The sequence below is a fragment of the Protopterus annectens genome, chromosome 2.part1 (genome assembly GCF_019279795.1).
Source record: "Protopterus annectens isolate FY-2018-M chromosome 2.part1, PAN1.0, whole genome shotgun sequence".
In the NCBI taxonomy this organism is placed as follows: Eukaryota; Metazoa; Chordata; order Ceratodontiformes; family Protopteridae; genus Protopterus; species Protopterus annectens.
The window spans coordinates 1040387374-1040410940 of NC_056729.1; positions in this window are offsets into that span (position 1 = coordinate 1040387374).

Here is a 23567-nt window from a genome sequence, read left to right on the forward strand (position 1 = left end):
AAATATCAACCCATATGTCACAAGATGGGTTGCAAACTGGCTCGGGGATAGAACTCACATGGTCAGAGTTGCAGGTGCCATGTCCAACTCTAAACCGGTTACAAGTGGCGACCCACAGGGCTCAGTCCTGGGACCCCTCTTGTTTGGAAAATTCTTCTCTGCGGTACAGGCAAGCACGGGAAGACTATGGCTGACCAAGTTCGCAGATGATTGCAAGCTGGGAGCCATAATTGACTCTCCGGCTGACACAAGCATCCTCCAGAAGGGTCTTACAGAGACGGATACCTGGTGTCAAAACCATGGCCTTAAGCTAAATGCCAAAAAGTGCATAGTCATCCCTTTTGGGAAAAAAGTGCCCACAAACTACCACATAGGAGGTAATCCACTAAGTACGGAAGAAGTAATTAAGGATCTGGGGTCCCAAGTAAATAGTAACCTCTCCTTTGACAATCACATTGCCAAAGTGGTGAGAAAAACCTTCTATATAGCTCACCTAATCACAAAAAAGTTCACATCTAGATCAAGAGAGGTCATTGTGCCCCTCTACTCATCACTCATCAGGCCCTTAATTGAGTACAACACCCCCTTTCGGATGTATCTTACCCGATGCCTGCAACAGCTGGAGAGACCTCAAAAGTACCTCACCAAGAGGATCACGGGCCTCAAACAGATGCCCTATGCTACTCGACTAAAGAAACTCCAGATCTACTCAGTTGCTTACCGCCTACTCAGAGGTGATCTCTGCCTGACATACAAGGCCATGTCTAACCCGGAAACGATGGACATGCTCCACCTCAAGAAAGCCAAATCCATTAGAGCTACACGCTCCATGGATTTAAACCTCAGCACAACAATAAATAGGACATGCTGGAGGGATAGATTCATATCCCAGAGGCTTCCCTCGCTCTGGAATAGAATCCCGGTTCATGTTAGGAAGAGCCCCTCGCTGACCCTCTTCAAGAGAAATCTTGATGAGTGGATGGGAAATCGTAAAATTACTCCTGGGATCAATTCTATGGCCCTGCTGGATAGAGGCTCGGGAATCTAGTCTAAAAGCCAACACATTCTGGCTAAGCTTATAAATGCCCTAGGGCAGATAGCCTGGTACCTACCTATGAACCTATGAACCAAGGATCACAGTCTAACTGCCTGACCATCTGCATGTATTCTTTGGAGGACTGTAATGGATATTTCTGTTTTTGCATGTACTGCAATGATTTGATTTGTATCTGCCTACCATTTCATTTAGAACTATTAAATGAAAACTGTAGTCAAGATGGACTTCTGTCTGTAGTATTCAAACAAACCATCTGTTGAACAGCTCTATGGATGGACACATTTTGTCTCATACACTTAAAATGATAAAATGAAAATGGTTGCAACAGTACTGCAAGCTATGTTTAAACTTGGCATGATAGTCTAGCAAATCTACTAAGCTTTGACACTTAGGGATGCAGTTGTCATGGCAGCATCTCACAAGATATATAAGGCATTATGTATTATACTTCATATAATGTAGTCTATGTAATGCACTCAGTTTTAAAATAGAATTAGTTGTTTTGTACTACAAAATTCATGTGTGTTATCTTAGACTGCTTTTAAAATTAACACTTTCATGCATATTTTTTTCTGCAGTATTTACAAGCAAAAGCACAGAAATATGCAAAAGCATGACATATATATATATATATATATATATATATATATATATATATATATATATATATATATATATATATATATATATATATATATATATATATATATATATATATATATATATATATATATATATATATATATATATATATATATATATATATATATATATATATATATATATGATAAAAGATAAGGGCCAGAAGGCCTACCTAGCAGCCTGTACTTACCTAACTGCATTATTACCAGACACTGTAACTGACTCCCGTCTATTGCTTTGTTGTCCCCTTCTCAGTTTCCTTCTCACAGTAGTAAATCTTTATTGCAGTTTTAACTAGAAGAAATATGCAGGAAGATAATGGCAAAAACCTTCTACTGTTTCTGTGAAGACATACTTACATCTACAATGAATCTTCCCTTTATATCACAATGTGTAAGTCAAAGCTCTAACCATCTGCTTTCTGGAAAATATCTAATTTTTGTACTGCAGGTGCCACAATAATGTATTAGACAACTGAATGAACTCAAGTCCCCTATGACCTAGACCTGGATAAACTGGGCATACAAAATAGGTAGATGCAATGTATTCAAGGATGCATGGATAGATAGATAGATAGATAGATAGATAGATAGATAGATAGATAGATAGATAGATAGATAGATAGATAGATAGATAGATAGATATGGATATATGTTCCTTGGTCAAACAAGCAACATTATTGAACCTCAACTGATCAAGCACAAAAGCACAAATGTTAAAAAAGGGCATATTCCCCATTTCCCTGTACTGTGACCTTACATGCACAGTAAAAGGCTGCATGTGCAATCACCTGATTCTTGATCACACACCAGATTTTTTTCACTTAGACAAAGCAAATTTTTGACTGAAGGTATATATTTCAAATATATATGGGTGTAAGCAGCTGACTGAATGATCAGCTATGTCGACACCCAGACATGTGCTGGTTGGCATGTTCTGCAAATCCTCCAGGGATTACCCCAGAGTGGAATAAACCAAATAACAATTGTTTTTGCAGGGGGAAGGCCTCCACGTACTCCCTGATATGGGGGACTTCACTTCCAACACCCCATGCTAAGTACATGTAGTGACTCTGAGATTGCACAGTCATCAGAGAAAGGAAATATTCCTCTACCCAGGGATTGTCAATCTCTCACACTTGTTGACCATCTGTCTGCTTCAACAAAATGGTCTCAACCAAAGAGGTGTTGACATAGTTAGTCATTCAACCAATTGTTCAATTTGTGTGGTTGACAGTGACAGTGGTTGAGCACCCCAGCACTACCAGGCTATACCTCATATCATCCATGTGCAACTAACAGCAGTTTATAGCTGAATATATTGCGACTTCAACTACCCAAACATTGACTGGAAGCACTACTATAAACTCAAATGCTATGGAACAACTAGTCACGCATCTCTGATCAGTACTAGCAAAAAATTGCACAGGACACCAAAGACAATCGGCTTTTTCAGTTATGTTAGAAACTTGGAGACTTGTTCTGAGTTGATTCAAACATCTCAGATGCTAGTATGAACCTATGAACCTATGTAGTAGGCCAACATTTGTTAAGTCAAATGGATTTGGTTGACCATACAGATGGTCGACTGGTGTAAGTGATCGCACAATTCTTGCGGTTGGGGAATATTCCCTTTCCCTGATTTTGTGCAATCTCAACATTAGTATATATAATTAGAAGGCGCCATGGGGGCACAGCCCCCTCACATGGGGGATTACCTCTTGCAAAAATGATGTTTTTTATTTTTAGAAACCAATCAAGTTTATTGTAATGGACATGTTCATGTGTCAGACGCATCCACAACTAGGCTTTTGACTCTTTCATTCTCTATACATACAGTCACCCTGCTGGGAAATGTCTCATTCCCAAGCCATATGGTGGAGTATTTCATGTACTGGAGCATGGCTGATGTCATAAGCAGTATTAAGACATATGCTGACCATTGCCCAGGGTATGTACAATGAAGGAGCCTTCCTGTGTCCTGACAGAGAGCTCTTCAAACTATCTGGAGATATACAGAGCTGAGTATATTTTTCTGGCACTTCAGAGTTATGTACTGGTAATTGTTATTTGACTAATTTTTTATCATTGCTGGCTGACTTCAGAGTTGTGCACTGTTATTTTTGCATCACTGTATAGATTTTCAGATCTCTACTGAAGGTGTTCCCCCCCTATTTCTCTGTGTCTTAAGTCAGTATAACTGGTTTTACATCCTGTGTGTTATCTGACCATCTCAATGATTACTTGCATAAAATTAGATCCTCTTAGTAAAAGTCTGCATATCATTGCTGGAGCATTCCTGTGTCCTGACAGAGTGCTCTTCAAACTATCTGGAGATATACAAAGCTGAGTATATTTTTCTGGCACTTCAGAATTGTGTAGTGGTAATTGTTGTTTGACTAATTTTATATCATTGCTGGCTGATGTCAGAGTTGTGCACTGTTATTTTTGCTTCACTGTATAGTTTTTCAGATCTCTGCTGAAGTTGTTGGTTTTCCCATACCCACCCTCCTTATTCCTGTGTTGTTGTTTAAATTTGGAGGCTTTTGCAGTTGCTCGCCCCCACTGTAGATTTGATCTGGGACTCTTCCCCCCAGTCCCATCTCTTTACCTCATTCTACCTAATGACTCCTTCTGCACTAGTTTTTAGTCATTTTTAATTTAATTGCATTTTTTAAACTGTTTGGTCTAACATTGCTACATACTCAAGTGTGCTATCTTGCACTGCATTTGAATTGTTTTGACTGCTGTTTTAGCTACTTTTCTATATATATATATATATATATATATATATATATATATATATATATATATATATACCTTTCCTGTAACTAGTGTAGTCCAGATTCAGATTTGCTGTATCCAGGACTGTATGTAAGCTTCTGAGCCCCCCCCCTCCGCCAAGCTTTCTGTGTTGGAGGGAAACCTTCTAGCTTATCAGTGGGAGTGGTAAGCACTAGGTAATCTATCTACCACATAATGAGTGGTTCTGGCCCAGAAATTGTAGTTATTGGCCGTTTGGGCAGTTTTTCCATCTCTCTGAACTTTCTGATTTAAAAGCCCGCATTTGCACTTGTTTCCCCCCTTTCCTGTAACTAGTTTAGTCCAGATACAGATTCTTAGTTTTAGCACTTGAATATGCTTATTCGTGATCAGCACTTGTTCAGAACTGGTAAGCACTAAATAACCTACTAATTACTACAGCACTCAACCTTCCTCATTACCTAGAGGAAAGCAGTTTTGGTACTTACTTTCCTCACTTGCTTAGAGAAAAACAGCTCTTGTACTCACTTTCCTCACTTATCTAGAGGAAAATAGTTTTTTATTCAGGCATGTCCAAGGGTCAGCTCCCAGTCTTCTCTCCTGTCTATCTGATGAATCTGAGCATCTTGGGGCAATGTAGAAATTGCCTCATGTACACAGACAACCCTCTCCTCCTACCACCCAACACTACAACCTGAGAGTGATGCACTTATCTAGCCAAACTGGAGCTAAAGCTCTCTCCAATCAAGACTGAACTTGACAGTCAAGATGAGAAGGTAAACACTTGCACCACACCGCACTCATCACATAGTCTCACTAAATCTACACCACCAAAATCCACACATAGAATCACAAAAACATTCCAGGAGGCTCTCAATAATAATCTGTTCAAGCAACAGAGACCTCCAAAGCAGAAATGCAAGCAACTTCCACCCCCCAACACAACCCGAATGACACACAGCCCGCAGACTCAGTGTGCCACTCAACCACAGCCAATAAGACAAAACAACGTACCCAACACACTAGTCATAGGTGACTCTATAGTCAGGCACACTGATGTCCCACTCACCAGGCTAAACAAGGACAAGGTTACTGCCAGCTGCCTGTCAGGTGCCAGGATCCGCCACATAACCCACGCACTCAGGTCACTCTACAACAAGTACAAATATGACTCTGTCATTGTCCATGTTGGTGTGAACAACCTGAGACGTACCTCCCTGGACTACATGAAAAGAGACATGGAAGAGCTCTCTGATCTTGTAGCCCAGGCAGGTATGACCCTAGCCCTGAGTAGCATTCTGCCATCACCCAGAATGATGCCGCAGTACAAGGACAAAATGATTGACTTCAACAATTGGCTAAGCTTCTAGTGCCATTCTAAAGGGATCCAGTATCTGTCTGCCTGGGATGACATGGTCGACAGACCATGATGCTTTGCCAGAGATGGCCTGCACCTGTCACCCCTGGGATTCCAGATACTGGCTAAGGTTCTTGCTGCCCCTATAGTCCCTTTTTTAGGCAAGGTTCAAATGACAAATTCACCACCGTAACAGGAAGAGGCAAGCAAAACTGAGGCTGATGCTACTCAATGTTAGAAGTCTAAATCTCAAAATGCACTCACTCGAGGCACTCCTTAAAATGGAGAACATCGATATCTGTGCAGTGACTGAGACTGTTTCAAGGCTCTAGAGAGCACCCCTGCATTACCAGGCTATAACTCAAACCACACTTTTCGGCCATGTAACCTGGACCAGAACACCAAAGGCAGAGGTGTGTCCATATTCATTAAGGATATCCACACCTCCAGGCTAGTTGTTCAGCATAATGCAGCCGAGGTTATCCAAGTGCAACTAACTCTGGGCAAAACTGCAATCCAAATTGTAGCTTGCTACAGTTCACCCACCATGCCCCAGGATTCCCACTCCTCTTTTCTTGATGTACTGGAAAATATTAGGGTTCAACCAAACCCTCTAATAATGGGCAATTTCAACTACCCCACCATGAAATGGGAAAACTAGTCATGTACCAACTGCTTCACTCAACGCTTTCTGGAATTCATAAACTCCAATGCCCTGGATCAACTTATCCACACCCCCACCAGGGGCAACAATATCCTAGATCTAGTCATTACCAACATGAGTGACTGGTGTTCCACAACTGAAGTCAATGACTCATTGGTCCGATCCGACATTAAGCTAATTACCCTAGATATTCACATCCTGCCCCCAGCCCCCATTAAGGAAACCATGGTAAAAAAATTCTCCAAAGTCAACTTCATGCTTCTTAAGACAGAAGTGGTGAACTTCATGACAGCCATACAGATGGACAATACAGTTACGACTACTGAATCCTACACAATTGCACTTTATAAGCACTTACATGAGTGCATGGGTCATGCTATCCCAAACAGAACCAAGACGCTATCCTCCAAAAAAAGGAAGCCAATCTGGTGGTCCCCTGCCATAAACAAACTATACAACAGAAGTAGTGAACTTCATGACACCCATGCAGATGGACAATGCAGTTACAACTGCTGAATCCTACACAAATGCGCTCTATAAGCACCTACATGAGTGCATGGATCGTGCTATCCCAAACAGAACCAAGACGCTATCCTGCAAAAAAAGGAAGCCAATCTGGTGGTCCCCTGCCATAAACAAACTGTACAACAGAAGGAAGAAACTGTTGCAAAAGAGAGTAAAATCCCATGAGTGGAAGAGCTCCCTGGTCAGCCTCAGTAAGAAGCTGAGATCCCTTATAAGATCCTCCAAAGCTAGCTACGAAAATAAAATTGCCACTAATTCCAAGGACAACCACAAAGCATTCTACAGCTATGTCAAGAATCTCAATGGCAACACCCAGATCTGCTCTGAGTTACAGTGCAAAGGCATAAAAATTACAGAACCAACTGATATTGCCAACATCCTGGCAGATAGGTTCAGTGCTAACTTTACCCCCACTCACCCCCTAAAGGGCCCATAACTATACAGGAAGAATGCAGAGTCCCTGTAATCACAACTATGCAGGTGAAAGATGCACTCTCTAAAGCCAAAAACACAGCATCCATGGGACTGGACAACATCCCAGGCTGCGTTTTACATGAACTTCAGAATGAACTGGCTCCCCACTTAAGCACCATGTTCAATAATAGCCTCGCATCAGGCTTTGTGCCCACTGAATGGCACACAGCAACAGTTATCCCACTCCACAAAGGGGGAGCCACCACTGATCCTGGGAACTATAGACCTATTAGCCTGACAAGCCTGGTCTGCAAAGCCATGGAACGTATCATCATGGAACTCATAAACAAAGACATTGGTAACCTCCAAACTCTGGATCCAACCCAGTTCGGGTTTGTGAAAGGCAGATCATGCCTCCTGAACCTTATCGACTTCTTTGAGGTAGTCACCAAAGCCGTAGATGAGGGTAAAGTGGTTCACACAGCCTATCTTGACCTCACCAAGGCTTTCGACACCACCCCCCCATTCTGGAATTATTGCTAAACTCAATAAACTAGGCATAAATCCCTATGTCACAAGATGGGTTGCCAACGGGCTCACTGACAGAACCCATACTGTAAAGGTTGCAGACTCCAAATCTGACCTCAAACCAGTGACAAGTGGAGTACCACAGGGTTCCGTCTTGGGACCGCTCCTGTTTGGTATCTACTTCTCTGAAGTACAGGCTGACACAGAAGGCCTCTGGCTAATGAAGTTCACAGATGACTGCAAACTAGGAGCCATATTCAAGTCCCCAAATGATGTGAACATCCTACAGATGGGCCTCTCTGAGACAGATGCCTGGTGTCAGAGCCATGGCCTCAAGCTCAATGCCAAAAAGTGCAGTGTCATCCCCTTTCGTAAAAACTCTGTACCCATGAACTACCACATAGGCAGCAATCTACTTAACACCGAATGCGTGATAAGAGACCTTGGGACCCAGGTGGACAGTAGTCTCTCCTTTGATAGTCACATTGCCATAGTAGTCAGGAAGTCCTTCTACGTGGCACACCTCATCATAAAAGGGTTCTCATCCAGGAAAAAAGAGGTCATCGTTACCCTCTACTCATCACTCATTAGACCCATTATAGAGTACAACGCCCCCTTTGGAATGTACCTCACAAGACATCTGCAGCAGCTGGAAAGGCCACAGAAGTACCTCACAAAGAGGATTACTGGACTCAAACAAATGCCCTACACTGAAGGCCTCAAAAAACTTCAGCTTTACTCCATAGCATATCGCCTACTCAGAGGTGATCTCTGCCTAACATATAAAGCTATGTCAAACCCAGAGCTGTTGGACATGCTACACCTAAAGAAATCCCAATCCCTCTGAGCTACATGCTCTAGGGACCTAAACCTTGTCACCACAATAAACAGGACATGCTGGAGGGATAGATTCCTATCCCAGAGACTTCCCATACTCTGGAACAGGCTACCCATCTATGCCAAGCAAAGTTCTCATTAGCACTCTTCAAGAAAACTCTTGATGAGTGGATGGGAAATAGGAAATACACCCCGGGGATCACTTCTGTGTCTCTGCTCATCAGTGGCACAGGAAAATAACTTTCTTGGGTGGCGTAAGCCAGGGAACTTTGTTGGCTAGGCTTGTGTAGGCCCTTGGGCCGATAGCCTAGTACTTACCTATGAACCTATGAACCTATGAACAGAAGGAAGAAACTGTTGCAAAAGAGAGTAAAATCCCATGAGTGGAAGAGCTCCCTGGTCAGCCTCAGTAAGAAGCTGCGATCCCTGAAAATTCCTTCAAAGCTAGTTACGAAAACAAAATCACCACTGATTCTAAAGACAACCACAAAGCATTCTATAGCTATGTCAAGAATCTCAATGGCAACACTCAGATCTGCTCTGAGTTACAGCACAGTGGCACTAAATATACAGACCCAACTGATATTGCCAACATCCTGGCAGATTGGTTCAGTGCTAACTTTACCCCCCTCTCACCCCCTAAAGAGCCCATATCTATACCGGAAGAATGCAAAGTTCCTGTAATCACAGCTGCACAGGTAAAAACCACATCCTCCAAAGCCAAGAACACAGCATCCCATGGATGGGACCAGACAACATCCCAGGCTGTATTCGACATGAACTACAGAAGAAACTGGCACCCCACCTAAGTACCATATTCAATCATAGTCTCACCTCAGGCTTTGTGCCTTCTGAATGGTGCACAGTAGCGATTATCCCAATCCACAAGGGGGAGCCACCACGGACCCTGGGAACTACCGCCCCATTAGCCTGACAAGCCTGGTCTGCAAGGCCATGGAACGTATCATCATGGAACTTATAAACAAAGACATTGGTAATCTCCAAACTCTGGACCCCACCCAGTTCGGGTTTGTAAAAGGCAGATCATGTCTCCTAAACCTGATAGACTTCTTTGAAGCAGTCACCAAAGCCGTAGACAAGGGTAAGGTGGTTCACACAGCCTATTTAGATCTTGCCAAGGCTTTCGATACCATCCCCCACTCTGGCATTATAGATAAACTCACTAAACTAGGTATAAATCCCTATGTATGCAAAGCAAAAACTGAATAAAAAATAAAAAGAAGAAAAAAGTATCACACTGGACACATAAAATAGGTTTTTAGGTTAGCGCTTTCATTTATATAATATACATAAACTTCTTCAGACAAAAATATATGGGAAATCAACATTTAAATACACAATTAAGAAATGACATCATTTCCTATCAAAGGAAAAAACTTCACAATAAAAGTCTCATTATCCACCAAAATAATAGACATGCCTCAAAAATATATCTCCAACTTCAAAATAAATTACATAAATCTAAAACAACAACATTTTCATAACAAAGCAGATGCTTAAGGATAATCATAAATAGATACAAAAAATAAATAAAATTAATGCTCCAAAAGCAATATAATCTAGGACATCATCAAAAAAATGTTTTTATAAACACACAATAATCACTATCTACGTAAAGCCTTCATTTTCAAAAGACTCATGATGGAAATAGTGTTGTTTAGTCCTGGCAGAACTGAAGCATTCAATTTGAGTTGCCATAAGAGTTCTTTTTCCTCAAGTTGTAAGGAAGTCGGACCACCTCTATTGTTTTCGGCAACTTTGTCAATAATCAAAAAACAAAATTCATGTGAAGGAAAAGATAAAATATGCCTAGCTAAGGCATTTGCAATATTTGCTTTAGTAATAGCGTAATAATGCTCATAAATTCGATTTTTAACAGCCCTATCAGTTTTGCCAACATAGAATGAGGGGCAGTTTCGGCATAAAGCCAGATAAACCACCCCTCTTGTGTTACAATTATATTTGTCTAATAAATAATATTTTTTATCATTTATCATAAAATTATTGGATACCAGTATGTACTTACACCAATGGCAGGATCCACATTTAAACATCCCGCAATGCGGCGGTGACATTTATAGTTAGCTGTTTCAAGAATAGCCTTAAGATTCCTACCTTTTCTGAAAGTTACAAGGGGTTGTTCTCCCACATATTTACTCAATGCACTATCCTCTACTAAGAAATACCAATTCTTACAAATAATGGCTTTCAACAAGGGTGCATCTTTAGAAAAAGTGGTAATAAAATTCAAACCAACAAAATCCTTGCTATCATAATCAAACTGTTGTACTGAAGGAATCAATAAGCTAGATGGATTAACAGTGTCATTGGGGCACTCGACATATTCATTCTCAGATGGATTTTTATAGCTGAGAATTGGTTTAAAGTAACCTTGTGCTCTTTTAGAAAAAACTTCAAAAATAAGTTCCTCTAACAAGTTGACAGAGTAACCTCATTTCACAAACATATTTCTTAACAAGTTACACTCATCCAAAAAGTCTTCCTCCAACGTTACCATCCTAGCCGCTCTTACTAGCTGTCCCTTAACAGCGCCCTTCTTCTGATGAAAGGGGTGGCAGCTGGAAAAATGATTTTAGAAGTTTGTTAAATGCAAGGCACCCATCTAACCATTTGGATGGAAATCTTACTACTAGTGAGAAAGATGCTTTAAACAGTTTAAAGTTTGCTAACATCCGAGTCTGTAAACCAGATAAAGGGGGTGGATTGGGTTTTATGAACCAAACTGATTACACTACTGATATGTTAGGTTTATTGAATAGTGCAGCCTATTTGAAGGTCTCCCTCAATGAAATCAATGATGCCTATCGTAAAGTTAAGGGTTTTATTAGTGACTTATTTATTGAAGGCCGCATAGACATTGATTTATTTAACTTTCTTAATATGGCACATCCAATTACTCCTACACTATTTGGGCTGCCTAAAGTACATAAGAACTTGAATAAACCCCCTTTTTGCCCCATAATTGATGGCAGACAGTCCATCACTTATGGTTGTGCCAGGTTCGTTGACTGTAAACTAAAAGATTTTCTAAAAAACCAAAAACAAATTTGCAAGGATTCCTGGGCTTTTTTGGAATCTTTAAGTAGGTTTCCTTTTGATGTTGATTTAAACTTTCTTACCATCGATGTATGTGATCTGTACACTTGTATACCACAGGACCCGGGATGTGAATGGGACAGGGATTTTTTGTTAGATCAGAAGATGGATGGAGATCAAATTGATTTGGTCATATATTTATTGGAATTAGTCTTAGCCAATAATTATTTTATATTTGAGTCTGATTTCTATTTACAACAAACGGGTGTAGCCATGGGGTCCCCTTGTGGTGCAACTTTTGCCAATACAGTAATGGCATTTTGGGAAAGGAATTTCCTATTCAAAGACCCCATGTTCCAGGGTAGGGCTGCCTGGTACACCCGTTACTTGGACGATATTTTTATCCTTTGGAAGGGTGATAGATGTTCCACAGATTCTTTTATCGAAAGGGTGACTAGTTTTACAAACTTCTTGAATTTTACATGGGATTTTCAAGAGGATGGGATTGCATTTTTAGATGTAAATTTAGCTAAGAATTGTGTATTACATGCATTTACATCTAAGATTTTTCGTAAACCCACCTATTCAAATGCATTTCTCCATTTTTCCAGCTGCCACCCCTTTCATCAGAAGAAGGGCGTTGTTAAGGGACAGCTAGTAAGAGCGGCTAGGATGGTAACATTGGAGGAAGACTTTTTGGATGAGTGTAGCTTGTTAAGGAATATCCAAAACGAACAAACTGAATATATATATATTACAATCTAAAGTTTACAAAAAAACTTTTTTTTACATTAAAAATGTTATTATCTGATGTGTTCTTATTATTCACAGCATCTAAACTGATTTCATGAACTGTGTCTAATCAATATTATACATACTTGTATCTTGTATAAATTATAATTATACTACTGTGCTATAACAGTGCCATAATGTTTGTAAACTTGAAAACATTTATCCATAACTAAATAAACTGATGTAAACTTACTTGTAAAGATAAAAAACTTGGATACAAGTAATGCACATAAATATATACACATCATTGTCACTTGTATTTCTATTCATTCATGCTATTTTACCTATAAATCAAAAAACATTTTATATTAATTACTTCATTTAGACCTGGATATTGGTCTGCCCCTAATAGTAGTTGCCAAAGTGCCTCATTTAATTGTTAATGAGTTAAAAGAAATCAGAAACGTCATAGAAAGAAATTGGAGGATCATTTTGGGCAACAAAGAACTCGGTCAATAATATCAAAAAAGTTTTGGAAAAAACTGACTCATCTTTAGTGGTTAGGACCAGAGATTTAATTAAAAAGGGTACTTACGCATGTACCAACTGCAGACAGTGCAGATTTCTCAGTAATAGTTCTTTTGTCACTATGAAACATTTAAAAAGAACCTTCTGGGCAAAGAAATATTTCAATTGTAACAGTGAGTGTGTGGTTTATTTAGCCTCCTGTGTCTCCTGTGAATGTTACTATGTGGGTAAAACTGTTAGAATTCTGAAGCGAAGAATTTACAAACACACATTAGCTATAAAGAACAAAGACAAAAACAATGCACTTGCAAGGCATTCTTTGTCTTGTAGTGAATTCAAAAAGTTCGAATTTTTCGTTTTAGACCACATAGAAAAAATGTCATTCATGGGGGATGTGAATAATAAATTAGAGCAAAAGGAGGCACTTTGGCAACTACTATTAGGGGCAGACCAATATCCAGGCCTAAATGAAGTAATTAATATAAAATGTTTTTTGATTTATAGGTAAAATAGCATGAATGAATAGAAATACAAGTGACAATGATGTGTATATGTATATATTTATGTGCATTACTTGTATCCAAGTTTTTTATCTTTACAAGTAAGTTTACATCAGTTTATTTAGTTATGGATAAATGTTTTCAAGTTTATAAACATTATGACAACTGTTAGCATCACAGTATTATAATGCTTTACAATTTATACAAGCATGTATAATATTGATTAGACACAGTTCATGATAATAAGAAATTTATTAGGAGGTTTATAATAGTTTGAACTTTCATTTATACAAATATAAAATCAGTTTAGATGCTGTGAATAATAAGAACACATCAGATAATAACATTTTTAATGTTAAAAAGTTATTTTGTAAACTTTAGGATAGTATATTGTAATATATATATATATATATATATACACACGTATATATATTTTTTTATATATTTTTTATATACTTTTTATATTTTTGTATTAAGTACATATGAAATAATTATGGAAACTTCATGACATCATATCCTGTTGAATGGTTTATAAGACATGTGTTGGGGAGGGCACATGTTTTGTTTCTGAAGAAGTTCACATTTTTTAATTAAAGTGAAAGAAAGCGCTAAAGCTACATCTGCCTCTATTGTATCCTGTGTTCACCTTGCTGTGTTGAATTTATTGTTAAGGAATATGTTTATGAAACGAGGTTACCCTGTCAACTTGTTAGAGGAACTTATTTTTGAAGTTTTTTCTAAAAGAGCACAAGGTTACTTTAAACCAATTCTCAGCTATAAAAATCCATCTGAGAATGAATATGTCGAGTGCCCCAATGACACTGTTAATCCATCTAGCTTATTGATTCCTTCAGTACAACAGTTTGATTATGATAGCAAGGATTTTGTTGGTTTGAATTTTATTACCACTTTTTCTAAAGATGCACCCTTGTTGAAAGCCATTATTTGTAAGAATTGGTATTTCTTAGTAGAGGATAGTGCATTGAGTAAATATGTGGGAGAACAACCCCTTGTAACTTTCAGAAAAGGTAGGAATCTTAAGGCTATTCTTGAAACAGCTAACTATAAATGTCACCGCCCGCATTGCGGGATGTTTAAATGTGGATCCTGCCATTGGTGTAAGTACATACTGGTATCCAATAATTTTATGATAAATGATAAAAAATATTATTTATTAGACAAATATAATTGTAACACAAGAGGGGTGGTTTATCTGGCTTTATGCCGAAACTGCCCCTCATTCTATGTTGGCAAAACTGATAGGGCTGTTAAAAATCGAATTTATGAGCATTATTACGCTATTACTAAAGCAAATATTGCAAATGCCTTAGCTAGGCATATTTTATCTTTTCCTTCACATGAATTTTGTTTTTTGATTATTGACAAAGTTGCCGAAAACAATAGAGGTGGTCCGACTTCCTTACAACTTGAGGAAAAAGAACTCTTATGGCAACTCAAATTGAATGCTTCAGTTCTGCCAGGACTAAACGACACTATTTCCATCATGAGTCTTTTGAAAATGAAGGCTTTACGTAGATAGTAATTATTGTGTGTTTATAAAAACATTTTTTTGATGATGTCCTAGATTATATTGCTTTTGGAGCATTAATTTTATTTATTTTTTGTATCTATTTATGATTATCCTTAAGCATCTGCTTTGTTATGAAAATGTTGTTGTTTTAGATTTATTTAATTTATTTTGTAGTTGGAGATATATTTTTGAGGCATGTCTATTATTTTGGTGGATAATGAGACTTTTATTGTGAAGTTTTTTCCTTTGATAGGAAATGATGTAATTTCTTACTTGTGTATTTAAATGTTGATTTCCCATATAGTTTTGTCTGAAGAAGTTTATGTATATTATATAAACAAAAGCGCTAACCTAAAAACCTATTTTTTGTGTCCAGTGTGATACTTTTTTCTTCTTTTTATTTATTATAAATCCCTATGTCACAAGATGGGTTGCCAACTGGCTCACTGACAGAACCCACACTGTGAAAGTAGCAGACTCCAAATCCGACTTCAAACCAGTGACAAGTGGAGTACCACAGGGTTCAGTCCTGGGTCCTCTCCTATTTGGTATCTACTTCTCTGAAGTACAGGCTAACACAGAAGGTCTTTGGCTAATGAAGTTCACAGATGACAGCAAACTAGGAGCTATAATTGAAACTTCTAATGATGTGGACATCCTACAAAAGGGCCTCACTGAGACAGATGCATGGTGTCAAAGCCATGGCCTCAAGCTCAATGCCAAAAAGTGCATTGTCATCCCCTTTGGTAAAAACTCTGTACCCATGAACTACAACATAGGCGGTAGTATACTTAACACCAAAAGTGTGATAAGAGACCTTGGGACACAGGTGGACAGTAGTCTCTCCTTTGATAATCATATTGCCACAGTAGTCAGGAAATCCTTCTACGTGGCACACCTCATCACAAAAGGTTTCTCATCCAGAAAAAAAGAGGTCATTGTTCCCCTCTACTCATCACTCTTTAGACCCATTATAGAGTACAACACCCTTTTTGGTATTTACCTCACAAGACATCTACAACAACTGGAAAGGCCGCAGAAATACCTCACAAAGAGGATTACCGGCCTCAAACAGATGCCCTACATAGACCATCTCAAAAAACTCCAGCTTTACTCCGTCGCATATCGCCTACTCAGAGGTGATCTCTGCCTAACATACAAAGCTATGTCAAACCCAGAGCTGTTGGACATGCTACACTTAAAGAAATCCCAATCCCTCCGAGCTACATGCTCTAAGGACCTAAACCTTGTCACCACAATAAACAGAACATGCCGGAGGGATAGATTCCTGTTCCAGAGACTTCCCATATTCTGGAATAAACTACCTATCTATATCAAACAAAGCTCCTCATTAGCACTCTTCAAGAAAAGTCTTGATTGGATGGGAAATAGGAAATTCACCATGGGGATCACCTCTGTGGCTCTGCTCGACAGTGGCACAGGAAAATAACTTTCTTGGGTGGCAAAAGCCAGTGTACCTTTTTGGCTGGGCTTGTATAGGCCCCAGGGCTGATAGCCTAGTACCTCCCTATGAAGCTATGAACCTATGAAGGTGCTAGTTCACTGGGATAGAGCTTTTAATGTTATTGTCTGCATGTGAGGCCTTCTCCTTGAGTATCAACATGCTTCATATCTCTCAACCTCTTAGAAAGAACTCTGGAGAAAGCCTAAAATAATGGGGAGAGAAAGGCCCAAAACTAAGGACAGATTTTATGTATTGCTGTTATAAACAGACCAAAAATATGCAGCAAAAATCCTGACAGTTGAGAGGTATGTCATGTCCTTCTGTAGTACCTTAGAATTCATGCTGAATGACTGCTGCAGACAGTGTCCATATGATCTTGACTGATTTGTCTGCCACTTCCCTGTTGGTGATGTAACATGGGCTGTTGCTGTGGATGCTATCCCTTCTTTTTCCACCTTTAACACTTTTTCCCTTGCCAGGCTTTGTTTGATCTGCTGTAGTGGGATGTTCTGCGGGTCTATATTATATTATCGAAAAGACATTACAGCGAATGCCTCTTCATCGACCCTAAAAGAGCAAACCGCAAATTACTCGAATGGCCAAATTCCTAGGGAAAAAAAATCACTGATCCAGCCAGAAACAAAATATCACTAAAAACAACTCAAAGTGGCGGGCTTCACCCCCACACCCCCCAAACTAAATATACCAACTCCGAGATTGCACTACTGTGGGGAAAGGGAAAATAATTGCTGATTCAACCGCTCTCGTAACTCGCGGTTTGCTCATTAAGGGTCAATGAAGAGGCATTCACTGTAATGCCTCTTTGATAATATAATATAGACTCACGTGTTGCATGACTCTTCTCTTTGTTGGATTGTAATGGTGCATCCCATGCATTTCACTGAGGCCTTTCCAGTACAACAGCAACACTTCTTTGCATTATTGGCCCTCTACAGATGGTAAATTAGCCCTATATCAACACTTTCAATTTCCCCATGTTGTGTCTACTCAGTCAGTCCTGCAATATTGTGGTATGAATTCTAAGGAATTCTAAGGTTTGCCATTATTAACCAACCATAATCCTCAAAGACTTACCAATAAATCAAAACTTTTACAAGAGATAGGGCAAAAATATGAGACAACATCTGGGATGGTTTGCAAAATTAGGGACAGTTGACAGGTATGATCAGAGTTAAGGCATGCTGACTCACCCATGCCAGTATGTTCACCCGTATGCAATACAGCATCAGCATATAGATGCAGCCAGTGTAGGTTGCTACAAGGAGGGCAGCACAGTTTATCACAGCAGCCAAAAGACAGACCAATGTGTGTGCATGTCAAAGTGGACACAATTTTCATCATGTAAATATGGAGGACATGGGGTAAATAGGAAAGGAAGAAAAGCAAGTAGTGATGAACAGAGAAGGATATACATAAGCAATTAAGGGTGAAGGAGAGTATTTTTGGGGGGGAATAAAGCCATTTTTTGTAACATTTTAATAAAATAAAGGGAAATGCAATGCAGGATGGCTGTGGGCAGGACTGATGCAGAAGGAGAGACAGCATGTGCAGGCAGACAAATCTGGAACAAAGACAGAGACAGATAGTGTAGTATACACACAGAAGGTGGGGAATCCAGACAGCGGGCAAATTCTTATAAAGGGTAAAGAACTGGTGATCGAGAGGGTTGGACAATGAGCAAAAATGGTGAATGAGCACACCAGGAAGGGGACAGGGATGCTTTCTGGTATAGTTGGCTGCTAGGCTGGCCCAGAGAGCAACAAACCCAGACATCATGCATCTGGGTGGCTAATGTTATGGCTGGTTACTACTCTGGAGGCTCAATGGGTGAAGTCTACTATTTATGTAACTCAGTCAACCATATGAAAAAGTAAAGCAAGTTGCCAAGGAAAGCATCCATTTGCTGGCACACCTTGGCAAAAACCAGCATCTATAATTCACAGCAGGTTACCTGTGGTGACCCCACTGGTTCACCTTTAGGAGGAGAGCCATTACAACTCCTACCGAGAAGCAAACACAAGATGCACCAGTAAGTCCTCTGTATTAACTGCAGCAGAGGGGAGGGGACATTGTCCTCCTTCTAAAAGGCGAACTTTGCAGGCATTGGTGATCCTGTGCAAATGCAGGGGCTGGTAGTAACTAAAGTAAGTATGCCTTCAGATCCTCTTCTTCTGCTACAACCGGACATGGAGTACACTTCTGGCTTACTGTCCTGAACATCTGCCTTCCAGTGTCAGACTGGGATACCACTAACTTAGGTTATCATAATAATAATAAAGTTTTTCTCTAGGATGGGAGATGTCACTGATATTACTTAATGCCTGTACCAGCTCATACAATGCATCCACCTTCCCCAAGAGGCCTTCATAGTATCCCAGGCAGTGCATCTTAAAATCCCTGTGCAGGAAGAACAAGAAATGCTGCTATTCCTGGCATACCATGCAGGGGCCCTATTTCTGGTCCCTCAGTAGGTCTACATGAGGAGAATTATGGTTGCCCTGTGTACTTTAATGCACATTTTTGAATCACATGCCATGCAACATAGTGCTGTAACACAGTACTATGTGCATACCCATTGCACATGTACGAGCATACATGTCACGTGTTATACTAAATGTGATCTGCATGGCTTACGTCAATATAGCTGGCATTGTGACAGGCAGAGCTTCACATATATTGGCACTATATGACATCATTAACAAAAGCACTGCACTATCTGCCTTTTGCTGAGTGATTTGAAGCTCCAAACCTCACTTACAACCATACCACTAAAATATGGAGGAATTTGAGTACAAGCTCTGCAGACATGGGAGTATAACAGAGTTATGGACTGAATACTGCATGGTGAGGTACCTCATTCACAACTACAACCTCTAAAGTGGCTATCAGGAAGAATGAGGCATATGTCTTGTTCCATGTGTAAGTGGGACCCATCACACTGACATGGTACAACAGTGTCTGTCTGCAGGAGGGAAGGGTTGAGCTGTGAAAAGAAGACACTAAAGGGATTACTTGACACAATGGTTATGAGGTTTCATAGCAGTATGTAAAAGCATGGGTGCAGTACCAAAATGGATGGAGGTAAAGTTGTGCAGAGCTGTAACTGCAGTTATCAGCAAGGTCCATAAAGAGGGCAACTATGGTCGTACTCAGGTTCTCAGGAGTAAAGCTATTGGCATGGTCACCTGAGAGAGTAATGTCTAGAAATATTTACTAGGCAGGAGAATGGACTGTTTTTGCACACACACACACACACACACACACACACACACACACACACACACACACACACACACACACACACACACACACACACACACACACATACACACACACAAACACACACACATACAACAAATGTACAACAAATAATTAACAGGTCCATATGGCAATTCTGTAGGCAGTCATAATAATTCCCTAAAACAGGTGATACAGGGTTACTGATATTATACTCCATGCAAAAGAAAAGGTGTGTGACATTGTGGCAGATAGGTACACCGTAGGTAGTTGACCATTAACACAGAAGTGGCTGACAGAGGTCAAAGATGTTTTATTACTTGTCAGCAAGAGTGATTGGCTTTTTACAAGTATGTGTGGCTTGGACGTAGAAGCAGACCCAGCATGAACAATCCATGTGACAACAGGAGAAACACTAGGTGATGATTGTCAACTTTAGTAGACTGTAGCTTGCTTGACTGCATGACTGAAGACAGGGATTGACTATGGACCACTTGTATATCTGTCCTTCCACTCACAACTGGACTGCAAATCCAACATCATGCACAAAAATGTATTTTATAGCACTGTTTCCATGTGTGACACTATGAATGCCACAGGGGAATATGGAGGTGCATGTGTATGACGTAATAATGGTGTCATGGGTTTTCATGTTTTCACAGGTTCCATTGGTAGAAAGTCCAGCACAGCAGCACAACACAGGGCAGTGCAGTGGTGCAGAAGTTAACATTGTTGCCTCTCAGCAAGAGGTTCTATGATTTGATTCTTAGCCAGGATGCCTTCTGTGTGGAGTTTGTATGTCATCCCTGATTCATGTGGGTTTCCTCCTACATTCCAAAGACATGCATCTGGAGTGTTTCTCTATGGGCCTCCGCTAAAAATAGGGTCTGTTCTAGTTGGACTTTCCTGGTCAACAAATGTTTAATTAATTAATTTTAGCAGGGCACTGGGGACTGACAGTGATGGCAATCTGCAAAGTGCATGGTTCTATGATACAGTGGCAATGTCTGCAAAACTACAGGCAGACCCACCATTACAGAGGTTCTTATAGGTTCATAGGTTGGTACTAGGCTATCAGACCTAGGGCCTATACAAGCCTAGCCATAACAATTCCCTGGCTATTTCTTCCCACACTATTTACTTCCCTGGAGCCCTGTCTAGCAGGGCGACTGACGTGATCCCCAGGATGAATTTCCTTTCTCCCATCCAATCGTCAAGGTTCCTTTTGAAGAGGGCCAAAGAGGCACTCTGCTTGACATGTATGAGCAATCTATTCCAGAGTCTGGGGAGTCTCTGGGTCAGGAACCTTTCCCTCCACCATGTTTTGTTTATTGTGATGACAAGGTTTAGATCCCTGGAGCGTGTGGTTCTGAGGGATTGGGATTTCTTTAAGTGTAGCATGTCCAACAGCTCTGGGTTTGACATGGCCTTGTATGTTAAGCAGAGATCGCCTCTGAGTAGACGATATGCGACAGAGTATAGCTGGAGTTTTTTTAAGGTGGTCAGCGTAGGACATCTGCTTTAGGCCTGTGATTCTTTTAGTGAGGTATTTCTGTGGCCTTTCCAGTTGTTGCAGATGCCTTGAATGGTACATACCAAACTGGGCATTGTATTCTATAATGGGTCTAATGAGGGATGAGTACAGTGGGACAATGACCTCCTTTTTTCTGAATGAAAAGCCCTTAGTGATGAGGTGTGCCACGTGGCGATGTGGTTATCGAAGGTGAGACCACTGTCCACCTGTGTCCCTAAGTCTCTTATCACACTTTCGGTGTTTAATGTACTGCCACCTATATGGTAATTCATGGGTACATATTTTTTCCCAAAGGGGATAACTATACATTTCTTGACATTGAGCTTGAGCCCGTGGCTCTGGCACCAAGCATCTGTTTCTGTAAGGCCCTTTTGTAGAGTATCCACATCATTCTTGTAGACATACTGATTGAACACTTGTCTACACCAGAGCATGACAGACATCCTGCATCTGACAGTCCATCACAGGAACCACCCACATCCTCAGCCCACACAGCATCTGACATGAACACTGCTTTTGAGGTAAATATCTTCAGCATAAGGAAAGGATGCAGGAGGGTGCAGCACTGCCACAACTCCATGACTGTTTCTGATATGATAACAGTTGTTTCGTTTATAGAGAAGGTAAGTGCATGTGTATATATAATTTAAACTAGTGGTTCCAATGTTTCTGTATGCGAGAAAAAGTGTGTATATGGGTATGTATGTGTGTATGTAATTTAAACTAGCCATTCTGTTTGTATGAGAGATAGTGCGTGTGTGTATTGCTGTATGAGAGAGAAAGTGTGTTTGTATATTGCTGTGTCAGAGAGTACGCACGCGTGTGTGTGTGTGTGTGTGTGTGTGTGTGTGTGAACAAACAGAAGGTAGGTGTGTGTGTGCATGCATGTTTAACATACCTCTGAAACATCCAGATTTAGCTTCATAATTTGGGTCTGCATCTCATAAAATTTGTAGTTTTCTGGCAAATCACAGAGGATTGAAGTTATTAAATAATGGCATATATATGAGTTTCAGACTTCTCACCATTCAGAAAATGCAAGCTAACACAAATCCTGTTATTCTAGAAATTTTCTAATTTAAAAAGCACAATATTTAAAATCTATCCCTATTTTTTGGGTCCATTGTATCCCCATTATTTTAGGCTTTGTCCAGATTTCTTGTACTAAGGGGTTGAAAGGTATGCATACCTCTCAACTGTCCAGATTTTTGTAGAATGCCCAAATTTTTGCCAAATAATTTTGGCCTATTCCTCATAAAATATGTGGTTTTCTGGCAAAACACTGAGGATTGAAATAACTAAATAATGTCATACATTTGAGTTTCAGACTTCATTTCCTTCAGAAAATGCATGCTAAGACAAATGCTGTTATTCTAGCAACTTCCTAAATCTGTAAGAACAATATTTATAATCTTCCCCTATTCTGGGGTCTACCATCATGATTTTAGGCTTTGTTCATATTTCTTGTGCTAAGAGGTTGAGAGGTATGGTATATAATGCCCTAGTTGGTGGGGGGGGGCAGTTTAGACTATTAACTAGATCAGGCTTGACCCTATAACTTGGTTACAGGAGACAAGAGCCTGAATCCTCTACACCAACTGCCAGACTGCTGACGGAATTGTGAGTTTGAGTTACAGTACATTTTCATGGAATTACGAGTTTCAGTGCACTTTCAAGGGATTATGAGTTCCTCTGTTTTTATTAGCTCTTTCACTGTACCTTTTTTTTTTTTGGGAGGGTGAAACAGAATAGGGAAGTAACACCCAGGTTGACTCTCCAGTGTTAAGAGTTGCTGTTTTCTTTTATACAAATACTACTCATCTTGTAGACCCATGCATATGCTTCTGTGTTTAGAAATATAAATGGATGGTAACTGACTCCATATTTATTCAAGATACTCTCCAAAGAATTTTTCTTAATACTTTATTATATATAATATCAATTTTACTGTTTATTGCAACTCATCATTCCAATTACAATTATTACTTAAGCATAATTGTACTTAATATTTACTCTAAATGTAATCTTTATGATATTTTAATACTTAGACGTCTGTTCAAGATGTATAATTTATGTTTATTGATTTCCCAGCCTGAACCTGAAAATAGTCTATCAGTTAAGGAATAAAAGTAAAATAAGCATACAATACAAATTT